The following is a 17,763-nucleotide window of genomic DNA, read 5'->3' on the forward strand; positions in this document are numbered from 1 at the left end:
CTATTTTCGAGTGGCTGCACCAGTTTGCATTCCCACCAGCAGTGCAAAAGAGATCCTCTTTCTCCACATCCTCGCCAACATGTGTTGTTGCCTGAGTTGTTAATGTTAGCCATTCTGACAGGTGTGAGGTGGTATCTCATTGTGGTTTTGACTTGTATTTCCCTGATGATGAGTGATATTGGGCATTTTTTCACATGTAGGTTGGCCATCTGGATGTCTTCTTTAGAGAAGTGTCTATTCATGTCTTTTGCCCATTTCTTCACTGGATTGTTTGTTGAGTGTTGAGTTTGAGAAGTTCTTTGTAGATTTTAGATACCAATACTTTATCCAATATGTCATTTGCAAATATCTTCTCCCATTCTGTCAGTTGTCTTTTAGTTTTGTTGATAGTTTCCTTCCTGTGTAAAAGCTTTTTATCTTGATGAGATCCCAATAGTTCATTTTTGCTTTTGTTTCCCTTTCCTCCAGAGATGTGTTGAGTAAGAAGTTGCTGTGGCCAAAGTCATAGAGGTTTTTGCTTGCTTTCTCCTCAAGCATGCCAACCATGTTTTTAAATCTGGAATTAGGGGTGCCTGGGTGGCTCAGTTGGTTGAGCGTCTGACTTCAGCTCAGGTCATGATCTCACAGTTTGTGGGTTTGAGCCTGCCTTCAGGCTCTGTGCTGACAGCTAGCTCAGAGCCTGGAGCCTGCTTTGGATTCTGTGCCTCCCTCTCTCTCTGGCCCTCCCCTGCTTGTGCTGTCTCTGACTCTCAAAAATAAATAAAAAACATTAAAACTAAAAAATAAATAAATAAATCTGGAATTAGAACACATGGTCTTATCCAGATATGAAATTTTGACAACTAAAAATTAAGACTGTGCCAAGGAACCCAAGACCTGCAATCAGATCCACTTACACAGAAATTACTTCCCTCATTCTTTGTCTCAGCTGGAGGAAAGGAGGAGAAAGCAAGAGAAGGACATGAGAAGTCATGTCTTTTGTTGTCCTGGAGTGCACATTGTTTTTTCTGCCCATCCAGTCTTCTGGTTTGGGTGGAGAAGATCCTATGCAGTTCACCCCCATCCTACCCCATTTGCACCACAGGGATGGTGAGACTCAGCCTGGCCAAGCAGTGCACTCTATCTACCTGCCATGGGGATGGGTCAGGCTATGAGACTTAAACCTAGGACTTTTGATGAGTCCTGTGGAGAAAGTGAAGTTCTCATTCAATGGGGATGACTAGCTCTAGGGATAATGTCTGAATGGAGGGTCCAGAAGCCAGCATGTGGCTAAGCCTACCAAGGGGCAACCATCAACCTACTTTCTGTTTCTATGGATTTACCTGTTCTGGATATTCCATATAAATGGATTCATACTACTTGTGACCTTTTGTGTCTGGCTTCTTTTACTTAGTATAATGACTTTGGGGTTCATTGACAACTAGCATATGTCAGTACTTCTATGTTTTGTAAGGCTGAATAGTATACCGTGGTATGGATATACTACATTCTGTTTATCTATTCACCTGTTGATGCAGACTTGGGTTGTTTCTACCTTTTGACTATTATGAGTAGTGACACTATGAACATCCATGGACTTGTTCAAGTATTTGTTTAAATATCTGTTTCAATTCTTGGATTGTATGCCTAAGAGTGGAATTGTTGGGTCATACATTAATTCTATATCTACCTTTCTGAGAAATTGTCAGATTCTTTTTCCACAGAAGCTGAATACAAATCCTTTTTTTATAGTCCCATATGACTTGAGGAGAGCTGAGATGTGCCCTTTATCATTCCCAGGGACCCCTGGAGAATGGTCCTCGCTGGTCTGGAAATATTCCCGGGCTGGTAACTCTGATGATACAACCTGACACCCAGGAATTATCACTGCTGAGGAGCCACATCCCATTGCCCCCTAAGACCCCTGAGGAGCTGTGTCCCGGAACAGCCTCTCTCTTCAGCTGCTAGGAGAGTCTCTTCTGGGCAATTTCTCCCAGTCTGTCTATTTATACTTTCCTCCTGGGCAGCCTCCCTCAGAGTGGTGCTAAGAGGTGGCAGACTAATTTGGACTGAATTTCAAGTAGGGTTGAGGCTGTAGAATAGTCTGTTTCTCCATATACCCAGACCTCTTGGGCCATCCATCATCAAGTGTGGGAATGCCAACCCAGTTGACTGTGGAGAGAGTTGAGCCAGGGCCAGGACACTTGGATTTTATCTGCCACCTACTTACCATGTGACCCTAAGTTAGTCCCTTCCTCTGTCTGAACCTCAGTTTCTCTAGTGTCAAATGAGAGGGTCTGATGATCACACTGACCATTTTGGGGCTGGGTGCCTACCACCCTGCCTTGCTCCCCAAGTTTCCTTCTCTGAAACTTCATAAAAGTCTAGGATTTTGTAGCTGGCCAGAGGCACAGCAATAATCCAGACCACCTGCTTCGGTCTTTCGTTCCCATTCTTGGTGTGTGTGTGCTGGTTTTGACTGGCCATTGTGTGTGGGAGCTGAGTGTTGGCTACTGAGACCATTCACTATTAGTACCAGTGCCTTCTTGCAGCTGCTACTCTGCAAACAGCAGCTACCCAGCAAATGGATGATGAGCTGTGTTCCCCACAACTGGCATCTAGCGATGCTGGAACTTCCAGGGGCTGCATGGGAAGGTGGCTCCCTGTTTAAATGCTCAGCTCACAGTTGTCAAGTTCATCTGCATTAACAGAGGCATTGCTAGATGCCCCACCTGCCCATTCATAGGAGCCTTGGAAGACTGAGCAGCATTTGGGCTGCTTCTCTGTGTTTCTGTCTTTTATACACATGCAACTGGCTATCATGGAGCCTGGCTTTCACATACTAAGTATCCACCTGAGGATGCCGCTCTCTAATACTCTATTATTCTAATCAAATGTTCACTCTGTTTTACAACATAGTAAGTGGATTTGGCACACCAAAAGTACTATAATGAGTAAGATGTATTGTTTCTATTGCTATTATTATTACCCAAATCTTATAAATCCAATAGATATAAATGACAACTTTCTAATTGCAGTTTCATAATGATTTTCAACATCTAAATATTTTTAAGTTTAAAATCTGACACTTGGGGCACCTCATTAACTCAGTTAAATCTCTGACTCTTGATTTCAGCTCAAATTGTGATATCACAGTTTGTGGGTTTGAATCCTACTTCTGCAACTGTCAGCACAGAGCCCTCTTGGGATTCTCTCTCCCTCTCTCTCTGCCCTTCCCCTGCTCTTGGGCACATGCGCTTGCTCTCTCTCTCTCTCTCTCTCTCTCTCTCTCTCTCTCTCTCTCTCTCTCTCAAAATAAATAAATAAACTTAAAAGAAAGAAAGAAAAAATCTGATGCTTTTGAACTGGTCTCTTGAATATGAAGCATAGAAGCCAGTGCTTGGGCACCCTCTCTCTCTATGGGAGGTGTGGTTTGGAGAATGCTCTATTCATGTCATAGACCCTTGGTTTTTAAAGGGCCAGTAAATTGCCTATTTTGAAAGATGGGTTTTATGTGATCCCTGGGGTTCCATTACCCCATCCCTTGGTATTCTCCAAGGAGCAGATGTTACCAAGACTACTGATGGAATAAGTGCTCTTGACCACAGGCAGCACTAAGAGGCCTTAGTAATGAAGGGTGGAGGGGGATGGGCAAGGCTATGGTGGAGAAGATGGGCACTGGAGCTCTTTCAGTGCGATTGGTGTTGACAAAGGGAGGCAGGAGACAGATGAGAGGTGAGCAGGGACAGGAGGAGGACTAATTTAGTCCTTAGACCCCTAAGCAGTTCCCCACCCTGTGATCCCAGGCTCTAGGAAAAGCCTGTAGCCCCATAGGATTTTGTGCCATGTGGCCCCATCCTGCCTGGGAGGTGCTCTTGGGTTCTCACCTGACAGCCCTCTGCATCTGCCCAGGCAGGGTAGGGGATGTGCTTTTCCCCACAGAAGGTGGCCCAGGGCAGGCACACACAGTGTCTACAAGAGGGACTCACTCTTGATGGACTGACTGACTATGGATGGCAATGTCATGAGTGGGCCTGCAGGTAGGAACCCTTGCCCTCAGCACAGCATTATCCTTCTCCTTCTGGCCCTTAGGAACTGCACCAGGTAGCAGAGCAGGATAGAGGCACAGAGAGGATAAGGCTGTGTGTGTGGTGGGGATGCATGTGGGACACCCATCCATCAATCCTGTCAGACCAGTGCAGGCTCCTTCCTGGACCCCTACCTGCTCTCTGTCCCTCAGGCCAGGACTCTGGACTGGCCAGAGCCAGTTGGATCTGTACTAGGGGGAAAGGGCTGGCAGAGCCCATGAGCCCCTTCCTGCTCATTTCCCCAGTGATCCAGGAGGGTCTACCCAGGAGGGAACCCTCTGACCATGGTGACCAGGAGCCTATGTTTCCCTTTTGCTGAGGCAAAATAGACAGCAGCCTATGTGTTATAACTTTAAGAATAAGAAAAAGTTCCTCAATATATTTCACTTTTGTGCCTGAATTCCCATCATTAGCAGTTCTCACTTTTGGGTTTGATGATTTAAATGTTTATGGAAACGGAAATGTTATGCTTGAGGACTCATTTCTCTCACATTAGAATTTTCCACAACAGAAGGGCCCTGGGGTGACACAACTGCCACCTCCCACCCTTGATCTGGAGCAGCATCAAAGGAGAGGTCCCTCGAGTGGGGCAAGTGTGTAGAAGACTGATGTTCTTGGCTTGCTTGTTTTTCTATGAGCATCACAGCAGGTCATGAAGGAGCAGACAGGAAGGGGACAGGGGTAGGCTTGTTGTGAGTGGCTCCTGCGAATTTTAACTCAATTCAATCTGGCTGGCTTGGTGAATCAATGTTGGGAAAACACAGTGCTCTCCTGGGAGGAGAGGTGTTGGGTATAAATAGAAGGTATTATCATCGTGAGAAAATTGAGGGATGTCATGTTGCTCAGTACAGCTCAAGGCAGTGGAGGGAGCCCAAGCTGTGGGCTGTAGGGCTGAGAGTGACATGTTTTCATTTGCTTGTCCCAAGAGAAAGAGCCCTACCTTTATTCAGGGCTCACCATCAAGGTGATCTGAGCAAACCCAGTGCCTTCTCTTGGCTTTTAGCCTCTTCACTGCTGGACACATTGGGCTATGTCCATTCTCAAAGGGCTCTTGAGAGGGTCCTAACCATGCTAGTGAATGGACAGTAACAAGGGATTACCACTTTCCACTCAAACTCTGAGCAAGAGGTGTGTCTTCCCCTGAGACACTGCTGTGTTCTTTATGTTCAAATAGCTTTATTGAGCTATAATCTATACACCCTACAATTTACCCATTGAAATGTATGGTCCAGTGGTTCTTAGTGTAGTCACAGATACATACAAACATCACCACAACTTTTGAACATTTTGAACATTTGCACCACTCCCAAAGGAAACCCTGTATCCTTTAGCTATCACCCCCATCTCCCTATCAACATCCTAGAAGCAACTCTACTTTCTCTCTCTACAGGTTCACTTTTCATATAAATGGAATCACATAATATGTGCTCTTCTGTGAACAACTTTTACACTTAGGACAATGTTTTCAAAGTTTGTCCATCTTGTGGTGTGTGGTTCCTTTCCATGGCCAAAGAATGTTCCATTGCATGGATATGCTGCATGTTGTTTATTAATTCAGTAGGTGTTGGACATCTGGGTTATTGCTACCCTTTGGGTGTTATGAATAATTTTTTGCATAGACACATATTTTCATTTCTCTTGGGAACACATCTAGGTGTAAAATTGCTGGGTCATATGTTTAATCATTTGAGAACCCCCAACTTGTTCTTGATAACAATTATCAAACAACTTAGATTAGTTGTGGGCCCTCCAGGAAGCCACTCAACAAATACTTATGTAGTTTGTTCTGTGTTCCAGGCACGGTTCCGGAAGCTAAGGAAACAGCATTGTGAATGGGGGTCAGTCAGCCATGCAGCTTTGCCATGGTAAGAACTTTGGCTTTTACTCTGAATGGAATGCAAAGAATTTGGAGGTTTGTGTTTTCCCCAGAAGGTTTATCCAAGTATAATTTACAAACAACTGACTGCACAGAGAGTGTACAATTTCATGAGTTCTAACAAGTATGTACCTGTGAAAATGTCACCACAAGCTAGTGAACAGCATCCCCATAAGTTAGGAAACACAAGGATGTGCCTCTTTGTGACTCCCACTTCCTGCCCCTCCTCATGTGTCCACCCCCAGGCTACCACTGATCAAACCACAGATGAGTTGCATTTTCTAGGATGAAATAGTATGTGCTCTTTTTCATGTGGCTTCTTTCACTTGGCATATTTTGAGGCTTGTCTATATATTTGCTTGTATTGGTAGTTCATTCCTTTGTATTGCTGAGTCATGGTCCATTATATGTATGAATGACAATCTGTTTAGCCATTCCCCAGTAGTGGACATTTGGAGTGTTTCTAGGTTGGAATTGCTACAAATAAAGCTTCTATGAACATTTGTGTACATGTCTTTGAATAACATGTGCTTTGGTTTCTTGAATAAATACCCAGGAGTGCAATGGTTGGATCATATGGTAGATGTATGTTTAATTTATAAGAAACTAACAAACCATGGAGCAAGTAGGTGGCTCAGTTAATAGAGCATCTGACTCTTGATTTTGAATCAGGTCATGATCCTAGGGTTGTGGGATTGAGCCCCATGTCAGGCTCTGTGCTGGGCATGAAGACTGCTTAATATCTCTCTCTCTCTCTCTCTCCCTCTCTCTCCCCTTCCCCCTGCTGCCTCCCCACTGTACTCTCTCAAAATATGGAAACAGACATTTAAAAAGGATACTAACAAACTGTTTTCTAAAGTGATTGTACCATTTACACTTTCACCAGCAGTGAATGAGAGTTTCAGTTATTCCACATTCTTTCCCCCACTTGGCATGGTCAGTCTTAATTTTCGCTATTATCGGTGTGTAATAGTATTTCTCTTTGTGATTTTAATTTGCATTTCTCAATGACCAGTGATGTTGATCGTCTTTTCATGTGTTTATTTACCCTCTGTGGTTTTTTTGGAGAAGTGTCTGTTCAAATCTTTTGCCATTAAAAAAATTGTTGCGGGGCGCCTGGGTGGCTCAGTCGGTTAAGCATCTGGCTTCAGCTCAGGTCATGATCTCACTGTTCGTGGGTTCAAGTCCCATGTCAGGCTCTGTGCTGACAGCTAGCTTAGAGCCTGGAGCTTACTTCAGATTCTGTGTCTCCCTCTCTCTCTGACCCTCCCCTGCTCCCACTGTCTCTCTCTGTCTCTCAAAAATAAATTTAAAAAATTTTTAAAAATTAAAAAAAATTGTTGCTTGTTTTCTTATTATTGCATTTTGAGAGTTCATTTTATATGCTAGATACGATTCTTTTATCAGATATTTAATTTGAAAATAAATCTAAGCCTAATCTATGGATTATCTTTTCATTATCTTAACAGTGTTTTCAAACAGCAGAAATTCTTAATTTTGATGAAGTCCAATTCATCAGTTTCTTTTTTTTCTGTATCACGCTTTTGGTGTCCTAACTAAGAAAACCTTGCCTAACCCAAGGCCACAAAATTTTCCTTCTGCTTTCTTCTGCAAGTTTTATAGTTGGTGGCTTTACATTTGAGTCTATGATTCATCGTGAAGCTGGTTTTTTATGTGATGAGAAGTATGAATTGAAGTACATTCTTTTGCATTTGGATCTCCAGTTGATCCAGTGCTACTTGTTGAAAAGACTATTCTTTCTCCTCTGCATTGCCTTTGCACCTTTGTTGAAAATCACTTGTGCATATATGTGTGGGTCTATTTCTGGGCTTTCTATTCTGCGCCATTGATCTATTTGTCTATCTTTATGCCAATACCACCCTGTCTTGACTAACTTTATAATAAACTTGAAGTCAGGCAGTGTTCCTTCAGCTTTGTTCTTTTTCAAAGTTGTTTTGATTAGTCCATGTAAATTTTAGACTTGGCTTGTCAATTTCTACAAAAGAACCTCCTAAGATTCTTATTGGGATTTCACTGACTCTATGGAACAATTTGGGAAGAATTGACATCTTAACAATATTGAGTCTTATGAGCCATGAGCAGAGCATCTCTCTCCATCTGTTTAGATCTTTGATTGCTCTCAGCAGTTGCATAGCTTTCAGCGTCCAGGTCTCTGTGGGGTGTCTGTGCTCCCACATGTCTTTGTGTAGGATGGTCACCTACTAGGTGAGCTCCAGGTCTGTAACAATGTTATTCTGGCTGACTGATAGGGCAGGGACCCCCGCCTGGGGCCACTTGCTGGGGATATGGAAGTGGTGATGAACATGTAGTCAGCCACTGCCCACATTCCCTACCAGAAAGCATCCCCTGCTTGGGGATTGGTGAGCCTTTCTGGCTGCCATCCTACAGATCTCCAAGATCAGCCCAAGTACTATGGAGCTTCATGCCCACCCCAAGCCTTGAACGGAAATCCATAGAAGCAGGGCTGAGCCTGTTTTGTAGAAAGCCAGCGCCTTCCTTGTACTAAGCTCTGTGCACATCCTACCTGACATGGAGTCATCATTTCAGATCTGCATATGTCCACTGAATGATTTTCTTCAACACTACTCTAAGTTTTTTCCAGGAAAACACCCACAGATGAGAAATAGCCAGATCAGTGCTATTGATGCCAAAAGTCAAGAAGTAGCATAAGGTAAGGTAAGTCTGGAGCCCAGAAGGACTTGTGTGGATTCATCCATGGGGTGTTTCTAAGATTGGTCAGTTCCCCTTACCCATGTCCCATCCCCTCCTGCTGGGTTAAAGCTGTAGATGACAGGCTGGATGCCTATAGACTCTCACCTCCAAATAATTTCTGCTTGGGGTGGGCTAGATTCATCTTTATGTATCATTTTAGTCATCAAATTGCGCTCCTGCTCAAGAACCATCAGGGACTCCCCAGAATCCTCAGGATAAAGTTCAAATTCCATGGCCTGGTATTCAAGGAAACCCAACATCTACCCCATCCCGACATGGCCCCAGCACTTTATTCCAGCCAAGCCAATCACTGCCCCCAGCATGCTCCCAACCCCAAGGCCTTTGCTCATGCATGCCCTGTCCTGCCCTTCCCCACACTCATCTGCTCAGATCTCAGCTCCCCTTAAAGATCAGCTAAAATCCCATTTTTCTATGAAATATTGCTAACAATTCCATCCCACCCAGCTACCTTCTGTTCCTTAGAACATGGGTTTTATTAACAACTTGATTCCAGCTTTATTAGTTCTATTTAAAATAATTTATTACTGGGGCACAGCTGGTTAAGTGTCCGACTCTTGCTTTCAGCTCAGGTCATTATCTCATGGTTTTGTGAGTTCCAGCCCCACACGGGACTCCACACTAACAATGAAAAGACTGCTTGGGATTCTCTCTCTCCCTCTCTCTCTGCCCCTCCCCAACTTGTGCATTCTCTCTCTCTCTCTCTCTCTCTCTCTCTCTCTCTGAAAATAAGTAAACTTAAGAAAAATAAAATAATTTATTATTAACTAATAATAGTTAATAAGAGTTCCCACTTAATGAGACTTCTGATATCTACGCTAGACACCACACACACATATACTACTCACTTCATATTTTTTGCTTGACTTATAAACATTCGTTTCCTTGTAAGAAACGTTTCTAACTCAAACATCAAAAGTCTGGGCTCCCAATAGCCCTAATTATAAATGAGGACATGGAGATTCAGAGAACCTCAGGAACTTGCAAAGTCCCACAGCGAGTGGGTGTTGTGCGTGGATTTGAGCCCACACCTGTGTCCTTTCCACACCCACTCCTGGAGGACCAACAGGACTGAGAGCCTCATGTTACAGAGGAAGGGGACTAACGCTCAAGAGGATGTTCCCTTCAAGGTCATGCAAGAAAAACAAGCGGGTCCTTCCATTTTTAACACCTTGTAGTAAAAAAAATGAAAATAAAATAAAATAAACTGTGGTAAAATACATATAACATAAAAGTTACTATTTCAAAGTGAGCAATTCAGTGGCATCAAGTATGATCCCAGTGTTGTGCACCGAACATCCCTAGCTCGTTCTAAAACATTTCATCACCCCACAAGGCAAACCTGTGCTCGTTAAGTAGTCACTCTCCATTACCTCCTCCTCCCAGTCCCTTTCTGCCTCTGTGGATTTGCCTATTCTGAACATTGCGTAACAGTGGAATGCGGCCTTCTGTGTCTAGCTGCTTTTCACTGGGCTCCTTCATTGTAATGGTGCCATTTTAGAAGTACCATCTGTGTTGTACCTTCAACTCATGTTTCAGATGGATTTACCAAAATGGATGAGCCCCAAATGGAACCTAGGTTTTATGATACTGAATGGCCAATGAAATGCATCCCACCATCTGCCCTTGTGCTTTGAGTCCAGCCCAGAGCCTTGAATTTCCTCTATTTCAGAGAGGCCCCTTCTTCCTCTTCTTCCAGACCCCACTCCCCCCATCCCCAAAATACACAGTGCCTGACATGGAGCTGGGCAGTGTGGGTGCACACTAGCACTGGTGGCCTTGCCTGCAGCTGGTAAGGCATCTGGACTCCTCTGCAGGCAAGGCTCGGGGCTGCCTCCGCTGCTCCTGCCACATCCCTGTTCAGCGTTCTCCAGGTCAGCCCGTCATCATCCGAGCCTGAGTCCCTTCTCACATGCCTGCTGTGTGGGGCTCATGCTTCCTTGCACCCTCTCTGCCAGCCTGGCCTGGGGCTCCCTGTGCGAGCAGCTGAAGAGGCCCTCCCTAGCCACTTCACTTTTCTTCCTACTCTCTTTTGAGTCCTCCACTTCCAAGGGAAAAGCATCACCCATAGGTGCAAAGCCTGGTTAGTTCTCAGTCTGGGGCTGGCGCCAATACTTATACCATGTCTAGAATTTAGTGACCGCTGTCTTCTGCCAACTCAGCAACAGGAGGATCAGGTGACAAACCTTTGGGACTTCTAGACAGCACTGCCTGCCCTGGTGCAGTCTTCTCTTTCAGCTTTCTCTGCCTGGAAAGCAATGTCTAGCCACTCTTGGCCAACCTGTCTGCTCACTTCGCTAGAGAAGTTTTCTGTCCCTGCATCTGGTGTTCAAACTCCACCATTTGAGGGTCTTTTTGGTGGATACAGCAGGACAGCCGTCTTTATGCTCCTGGTGTCTGTAGAGGTGGTTGAAGGATAGCCAAGAAGGCGGTGAGCTACGATCTCCATTTACAAACAAAAACACTGCACTTGATATGCTGCCACAGCTGCCACCCACGTCTGCTACCTTTCTCCTTCCATCCAGGCTTCTCTCCCCAAGCCCTTCCTACATAGACATTCTTGAGCCTCAGTATGAATGAGTTTATCCAGCCTTTCCCTGTGAGGGAGACCCAGGTTGCACACCTGTTCAAGTTGCTGGGTTTCTGCACTTCAAGCTCTGTGCATGCATATGAGGTCGGTCTCCTGTGCTCTGCAAGCAGGTGTGCAGGAAGCAGACCCAGGTTTGCCCTGCCCACTGCTGTTTGCCTCTCCCAGGCAGCTGTAAGGCTTTGCTGTGTGGGGTCAGCACTGATTTAAGGAGCTGGGTGGGCCATAACCCCTCTGTCTGTCACCCAATCCCAAGTGCTGCATTTGTCTGGAGACATCCTGTGCCCCAGCAGTCCCTTAGGCTTCCCTAGGCCTGGATAAGCTGCTGGTATACTTCCCACCCTGTTGCTGACTTACCCTGTGCGTGACCTAACTGAGATGCAGCGGTTTCTTTACTGGGCACTTTGTCTGTTTCCAATTGTTAGGCTATTAAAATGATACTCCAAGGATCATCTGCGTGCGTTCTCTCTGTCATTGAGATGGCCTCAATGGGAGCCAGACAAAGGCAGGAGAGATGCTCAGAATCCAATTGGATTTAAATATATGCAAGAGGTGTGGCCCAGGCAGGTTGGAAGAATGAGAAAAGAATTTGGAATGACATTAAGCAGTCAATAGAGGAGCTCTGACACAGTGAGGAAGGACAGGGGGTGGGGGTGGGATGGGGGTGGTTTGCAAACCCAGACCAAACGTGATGAGCAGGAGAGGTGATGAGCAGGAGAGGTGCAGTCCAGGGCACAGGCTGTGAGACCACTCGGTTTGGAGGGTGTGATCTGGGAATCACAAAGTTTAAGCAGAGCTACTCTGTAATCAGGTTCAAATTATCCATATTGTCAGGAGAAAAATCTCCTTAGGTGTCTGTAGCTGCTGATCTCATGTTTCTCCCAAAACTGTGTTCTCTGGGTAACCTCAGCCCAGCAAGAGAATGGCAATGCTTCTGTGTTTTAACAGCTTAAATGTTTGTTTGGAGTGACTGATGGGAACCTTGGATGGCACAGTCAGTTGAACATCCAACTTCTTGATTTCAGCACAGGTCATGGTCCCAGGGTCATGGGATGGAGCCCACATCAGGCTCTGTGCTGATCGTGATCATGTAGTCTGCTTAAGATTCCTTCTCTCTCCCTCTGCCCCTCTCCACTGCTCACATTCACACTCTCTAAAAAACAAACAAAAAAAAGCAACTGATAGATTCACCCACTCCTCCCCCACAGTGGCTTAGCACAAGCAAGGACATTATTTATGCTCTCCTCTACCAGGCAGAATGGCAGAATGTTTCAGGAGACAGGGGAAATAAAGCTTCTTGGTGGGCAGGGGCTTGCTTCTGGAAGAGCACATGGAACTGGAGTACTGCTGTGAGCTGCCAGGGCCATCCAGCCTCTTTGAAGGCCTTTCCCCAAGGTCCTTCTGGTCTCATTGGCCACCCAGTCCCATAGCTCCACACTGTAGGCTTTACCATGGTACCCCACTTCTAGGTACCTCAATCTATCTTGTATCTGTGGCTGCCCATTCCAAACACAGTGGCTTAAAATAAGACACTCCTTTTTTTTCTCATGAGTCTTCAATTTGGGCAGGAGTTTGTTGGGACAGCTCACCTCTTTTCCACTCAGTGTCAGCAGGAGCAGCTGGAAGGCTTGGCCACTCATCCCAGCTGAAGCTGAGGCCAAGACCAGCAGACTCACCCATCCCTTCCCCATGTGACCAGGGCCTCCCCACCAATGGTAGCTGAGTTCCAAGGCCAACTGTCGAGAGAGGGGGGGGGTGGGGGAGGGAGGCTATATTGCCTTTCACAGCCTAGCCTCATAAATCCTAGAGCCTTCTTTTCACCATATTCTGTGTTGAGGTCCAGCAAAGGGTGGGATGTAGACTCCACCCGCTTGCTGATGGGGCAGCAACAAAGTTCTGGAAGAACTTGTGGGACAGGAGATGTTGCCATGGCCCTTCTTGGGAACAATCATCTGCCATGCTTCCACACTGGTCTGTCATTGCTATGGGCTACCCCAGGGGCACAAACTCCTAGGTTCTCACAGCTGGGGAAAGGAGGGAGCAAAGAGCTATCTTTCTAAGACAGTTGCTGGTATGGGGTGTTCAAAATAAAGGCACATGGAAGTTGGGCAAAAAGTGCATAGAAACCCTCAAGGGTAGGCCTGTGGGCTCTGGGAGACACCAAGAGGTCTGTTGCAGTATAATAAAAAAGAATACTGACTGATCAGAAGTCAAGGTGAATTATATCCCTGTCCCTTTACTTCATGTGATCACAGACATCTTGGTCTTTTAGCAAACATTAAGTGACAGAAAATGTGAACCCACGATCAGCCAGAAGCTCTTTTGTAACCAGAACTGGCCTGACCCAGCATGTCCATCTCTCAAATCCTTCTGATCTCTGACCACTGAAGAGATGGACCAGTGGCTCTCTCCTAAATCATGCTGTTACTCATCCATGACTTGATTTGATCCAGCGTCGACTGGAAATCGACCAACTGGTTTTTGCACATGATCATATATGCATGCAAAATAAAGACGTCTTTCTCTACTGAACATGTGTTTAAATAAGGTTTTGATTTATAGCTACCAAAATGTATTTAAAGATCTTTGTTGGGCCATGAAGACTGTACTGTTTTGGGTATGTGAACTAGCTTCTCTGAAAAAAGAGTGAGAAAGATCTTTTTTTTTTTTTTTCCTAAAGAGCGAACATGTTCATGGAAGGAGGGCATGAAATAGCTATAGAACGTACTCCTTGCCTGCTGATGCCAAGGAGGCTGTTCAAGATGTTTGTTGAGATGGTGTCATGAAATAGATTTTTCTGCTAGAAGATATGGTTTTACATGCTACATCTACAAGTTTTTCTTTTACTGCCCAAACTTCACAGGTACTTAGACCCTCTCTCACCATCTCAGTGTGGCTCTCAGAAGGCTCAGAATCGGGGTGCCTGAGTGGCTCAGTTGATAAAGCATCCGACTTCAGCTCAGGTCATGATCTCACGGTTCGTGGGTTCGAACCCCGCGTCGGGTTCTGTGTTGACAGCTCAGAGCCTGGAGCCTGTCTTTGAATTCTGTGTCTCCCTCTCTCTCTGACCCTCCCCTGCTCATGCTCTCTCTCTCTCTCTCTCTCAAAATAAATAAAAACATTTAAAAAAATTAAAAAAAAGAAGGCTCAGAATCAAGGACAAGAGTATTCCCTGAGGGATCCTAAGGAAGTGGGGAGCTTGTGAGAGGCCATCCCCAGCTAGAGCAGCCATGTCCTCTGCTCTCGCTCTGCTCGGCTGTGAAGGAGTCAGCCTGACTCCAGCTCTGATGTCACGGGAAGAAGAGTCTGCCAAGATGTCTCAGTTTCCCCAATGTAACTATGACCAGACTAGCCTTAGGAGACTCCATTAGAGGCAGGAACATATAGGGTCAGCTGTGCCACAGGTGCTCGATGGTCCAACAGGCAAGCCACACGCCATGCCCTTTTCCAGAAGGACTGGCAGGGCAGTGGCGCTCACAGGACTGACCATAAACATTCAGTGGTGTCTCTGGAGACCACAAGCTTCCGCTGCTCTAATATCCCATGCCTGGGACTGAAACCTCCATGACAAGATTCTATTTCTCTACTAAATCAAGACTCTCGCCTCTGGATCCATTTTGGAGGCTTCAGCAGAGAAAAGTCTTAATATGCAAAGTGCCTTCTCTGGAGAAATCACTCACCCAATCTCAGGCCTTTGTCTCCCTGAAAAATGATGAACAATCCCAAATCATAAGGGGAGAACAGCCTCACAAAGGAAACAATCCCACAATGAACAACCACAAGGGAAAGCCATTGCAGAACCCCAACACATGGGCCTGGGCAGCACCGAAGAAGGATGACAAGCAATGGGGAAATACAGCACACTCTTCTACTGGATTGCAGGTCGTATTCAGCCCAGACCTCCCTCCTTTCTTTTCCTTTTTGGCGGATGTCATGGTAGTGAGCAGGCCTGCTCTGGGCTTTGCTGCGAGGATGGTTCCCTCAGCAATGAGGAATGCACCAGATTTGGAGATGGAAGTCCTGGGGATAAGCCACCCCCCCCTTACTTACTAGCTGTGTGATTTGAGCAAATTCCTTTGCCTCTCTGAGCTTGCCTCTGCATCTAAGCCTGCCTTCCTTTCCTCACTGGAGGGAGATGAGATGCATGGGAAAGAACTCAGTGAGTCCCAAACTCTCTGTCCAAACATAGACAGTCATAACTGGCACTGACTCAGCACAAGGTTCCAGGTTGCCTGTCGGGGCATCGCACAAAATCTCCGAAGAACATTCCAGAACAGAACTGAATGAAGCCTACTTCCACGGGACTGCCCTGGACACAGACACTGTAAGGTCTGGCTCCTTTGATGCATCTCTGAACCTGTCAGAGCAGTGCTGCTGATGGTGAACTGCATGTGCATATGGTGAGAGGAATTGTTTCTCCTGTTATTGGCCACTGACACGGAAAGCAGAAAGCTTACAGAATGAATGAAGAGCTCAGAGAAAAACAAAAGTTGGGGTGAAATGCCAGCATCATACTGCATGATGAGGTGTGATCAGTGAGCTCAAATTTGTGTCTGGTTTGATCTGCGTGCCCTCCCTCTTCAGCTGCCTGGGGCTCCCACTTACCAAGATGGACTCTCAAGAAAGTCCCGATGTCAGTCACTTCATCTTTGATGAAATGGAAGCCTCTCAGTCCTTCCCTTTTGGGTTTCCACTCTCCCAATGCAGAATGGAAGGCATTGGCTCTGGAATTAAGGACTATCAGCCCTCAACTAGCAGGTCAAGGATGATTCTTGGGGGGCGCGTGGGTGGCTCAGTTATTAAGCGTCCGGCTTCGGCTCAGGTCATGAATCTCATGGTTAGTGGGTTGGAGCTCTGCGTCGGGCTCTGTGCTGACTGCTAGCTCAGAGCCTGAAGCCTGCTTCAGATTCTGTGTCTCCCTCTCTCTCTCTGACCCTCCCTTGTGCGCACAGTCTCTCTCTCAAAAAAAAAAAAAAAAAAAGGATGATTCTTAGGAGTAAGGAGTCTCTTTGGTTTCCCTGAAATTCTTTATTTTCCATCTTGGAGTTGGGATGACCTTGGAGAACCCTGAGATCTGGGCTGCAAAGTGTCATGTGGATCTTGGGGATGATTTTCAACTTTCAGATGAAAGACGCAGGTCTAGGGGGATTTCTGCTCTGATCCTGGTAGGGCACTCAGAGCTCATCTGATAGATGTGGACATCACCACTTGAATCCCGGCTAATGTGTGTAATTGTCTGCATAAAAGGCCACTTACTGGAGCGTGTGGCTGGCTTAGTCGAAGGGACATGCAACTCTTGATCTCAGGGTCATGAGTTCGAGCCCCATGTGGGGTGTAGATATTACTTAAATAAATAAACAGTTTAAAAAATAATAAAGGGGCATTTATTAGAATGGATGCTCCTCAAAGTCAAAGGCTTTTGGGGAAGGATTACCAGGAATTCAGACATGAGAGTGCATTGGGCATGCAGGATGCTTCCAGAAGCTGGAAAGGAAGCCTAGCCTCTCCTCTACACCACCCAACTTAATAAAAATGTTGTAACCTGATCCTTGGGCTGCAGCTAAAATGTAAATTCCCCTGGGAGGATCACAGTCCTTTAGTTACTGGTAATTTACCCTTCCATGTGAATGAGTTCTAGAGCTAGTCTAGTTTGTTCCATGTATTGGAACAAAGCATATGAGCCCTGGATGACAGTGAAAAACAGGGGTAACAGTCGTGGAATATGGGGTTCCAGGCATTGTTAACACTAAGGTAAATTTTCTCATCAGGTCTCACAGTATCTATGTAGAGTGGGTTTCACCCCAATGTATAATGAGGACATTGAGGCCCAGTCATCTGTCTAAGGTCAATCAGCAAGTAGCCTGCACAGCTGGCATTGCACACGCCTTCTGCAGGGTAGAGGAGAGAAGGCCGTGGATAGTGTCAGAGGGAAGAGTGGGGACCCAGACAGCAGGTGAAACATCAGGCTGTGAGCATCTTAATGCAAGGCCCCAAGACTTAAAGAGAGGCTATTGCAAATCACCCTCCAGGCCAGTGTGTGCTCAACATGGTAGTTGGTGCTGTGAGTCTAGAAGAAAGAAAACCCAGAGCAGTTGGAAGTTGAGAAGGTTGAGAAGCAGTTGAGAGGGTTCTCAATCTTCAGTGTGCATCAGGGGACCTGTTGAAACACAGATTGCTGGGCCCCATCTGCAGAATTTCTGGCTTAGTAGGTCTGGCGTGAAGTATGAGATATGCAATTAAGACAGTTTCCCAGGTGATGCAGATGCCACTGGTCTGAGGACCACTTTCTGCAAACCAGTGACCTCGTGTATGTCTCAGGGAGTTTCTCTCTGGCTGAGGGCTGGATATACACCTGTAAACTGGCAGAGAGCTTTATTAGGGGGGCTGAGGAGACGCTGCTGATAAAGAGACCCAACAAGCAATCAATAGCTTAGAGAACATAAAAGTTTCTACCTTAGTAGGGGTGCCTGGGTAGCTCAGTT

The 17,763-nt window shown here is 45.8% G+C and overlaps 1 long non-coding RNA gene across 1 annotated transcript in view; it reads left to right on the plus strand.

Annotated features, from left to right (window-relative positions):
• Positions 1 to 5,863: 5,863 nt before the first annotated feature.
• LOC115289795 overlaps positions 5,864 to 17,763 on the plus strand; it is an 88,705-nt gene continuing 76,805 nt past the window's right edge. Inside the window, exon 1 of the long non-coding RNA XR_003907810.1 lies at positions 5,864 to 5,932. This is a non-coding gene — a long non-coding RNA (uncharacterized LOC115289795). The remainder of the gene's footprint in view (positions 5,933 to 17,763) is intronic.

The sequence above is a fragment of the Suricata suricatta genome, chromosome 4 (assembly GCF_006229205.1).
Source record: "Suricata suricatta isolate VVHF042 chromosome 4, meerkat_22Aug2017_6uvM2_HiC, whole genome shotgun sequence".
Taxonomy (NCBI): domain Eukaryota; kingdom Metazoa; phylum Chordata; class Mammalia; order Carnivora; family Herpestidae; genus Suricata; species Suricata suricatta.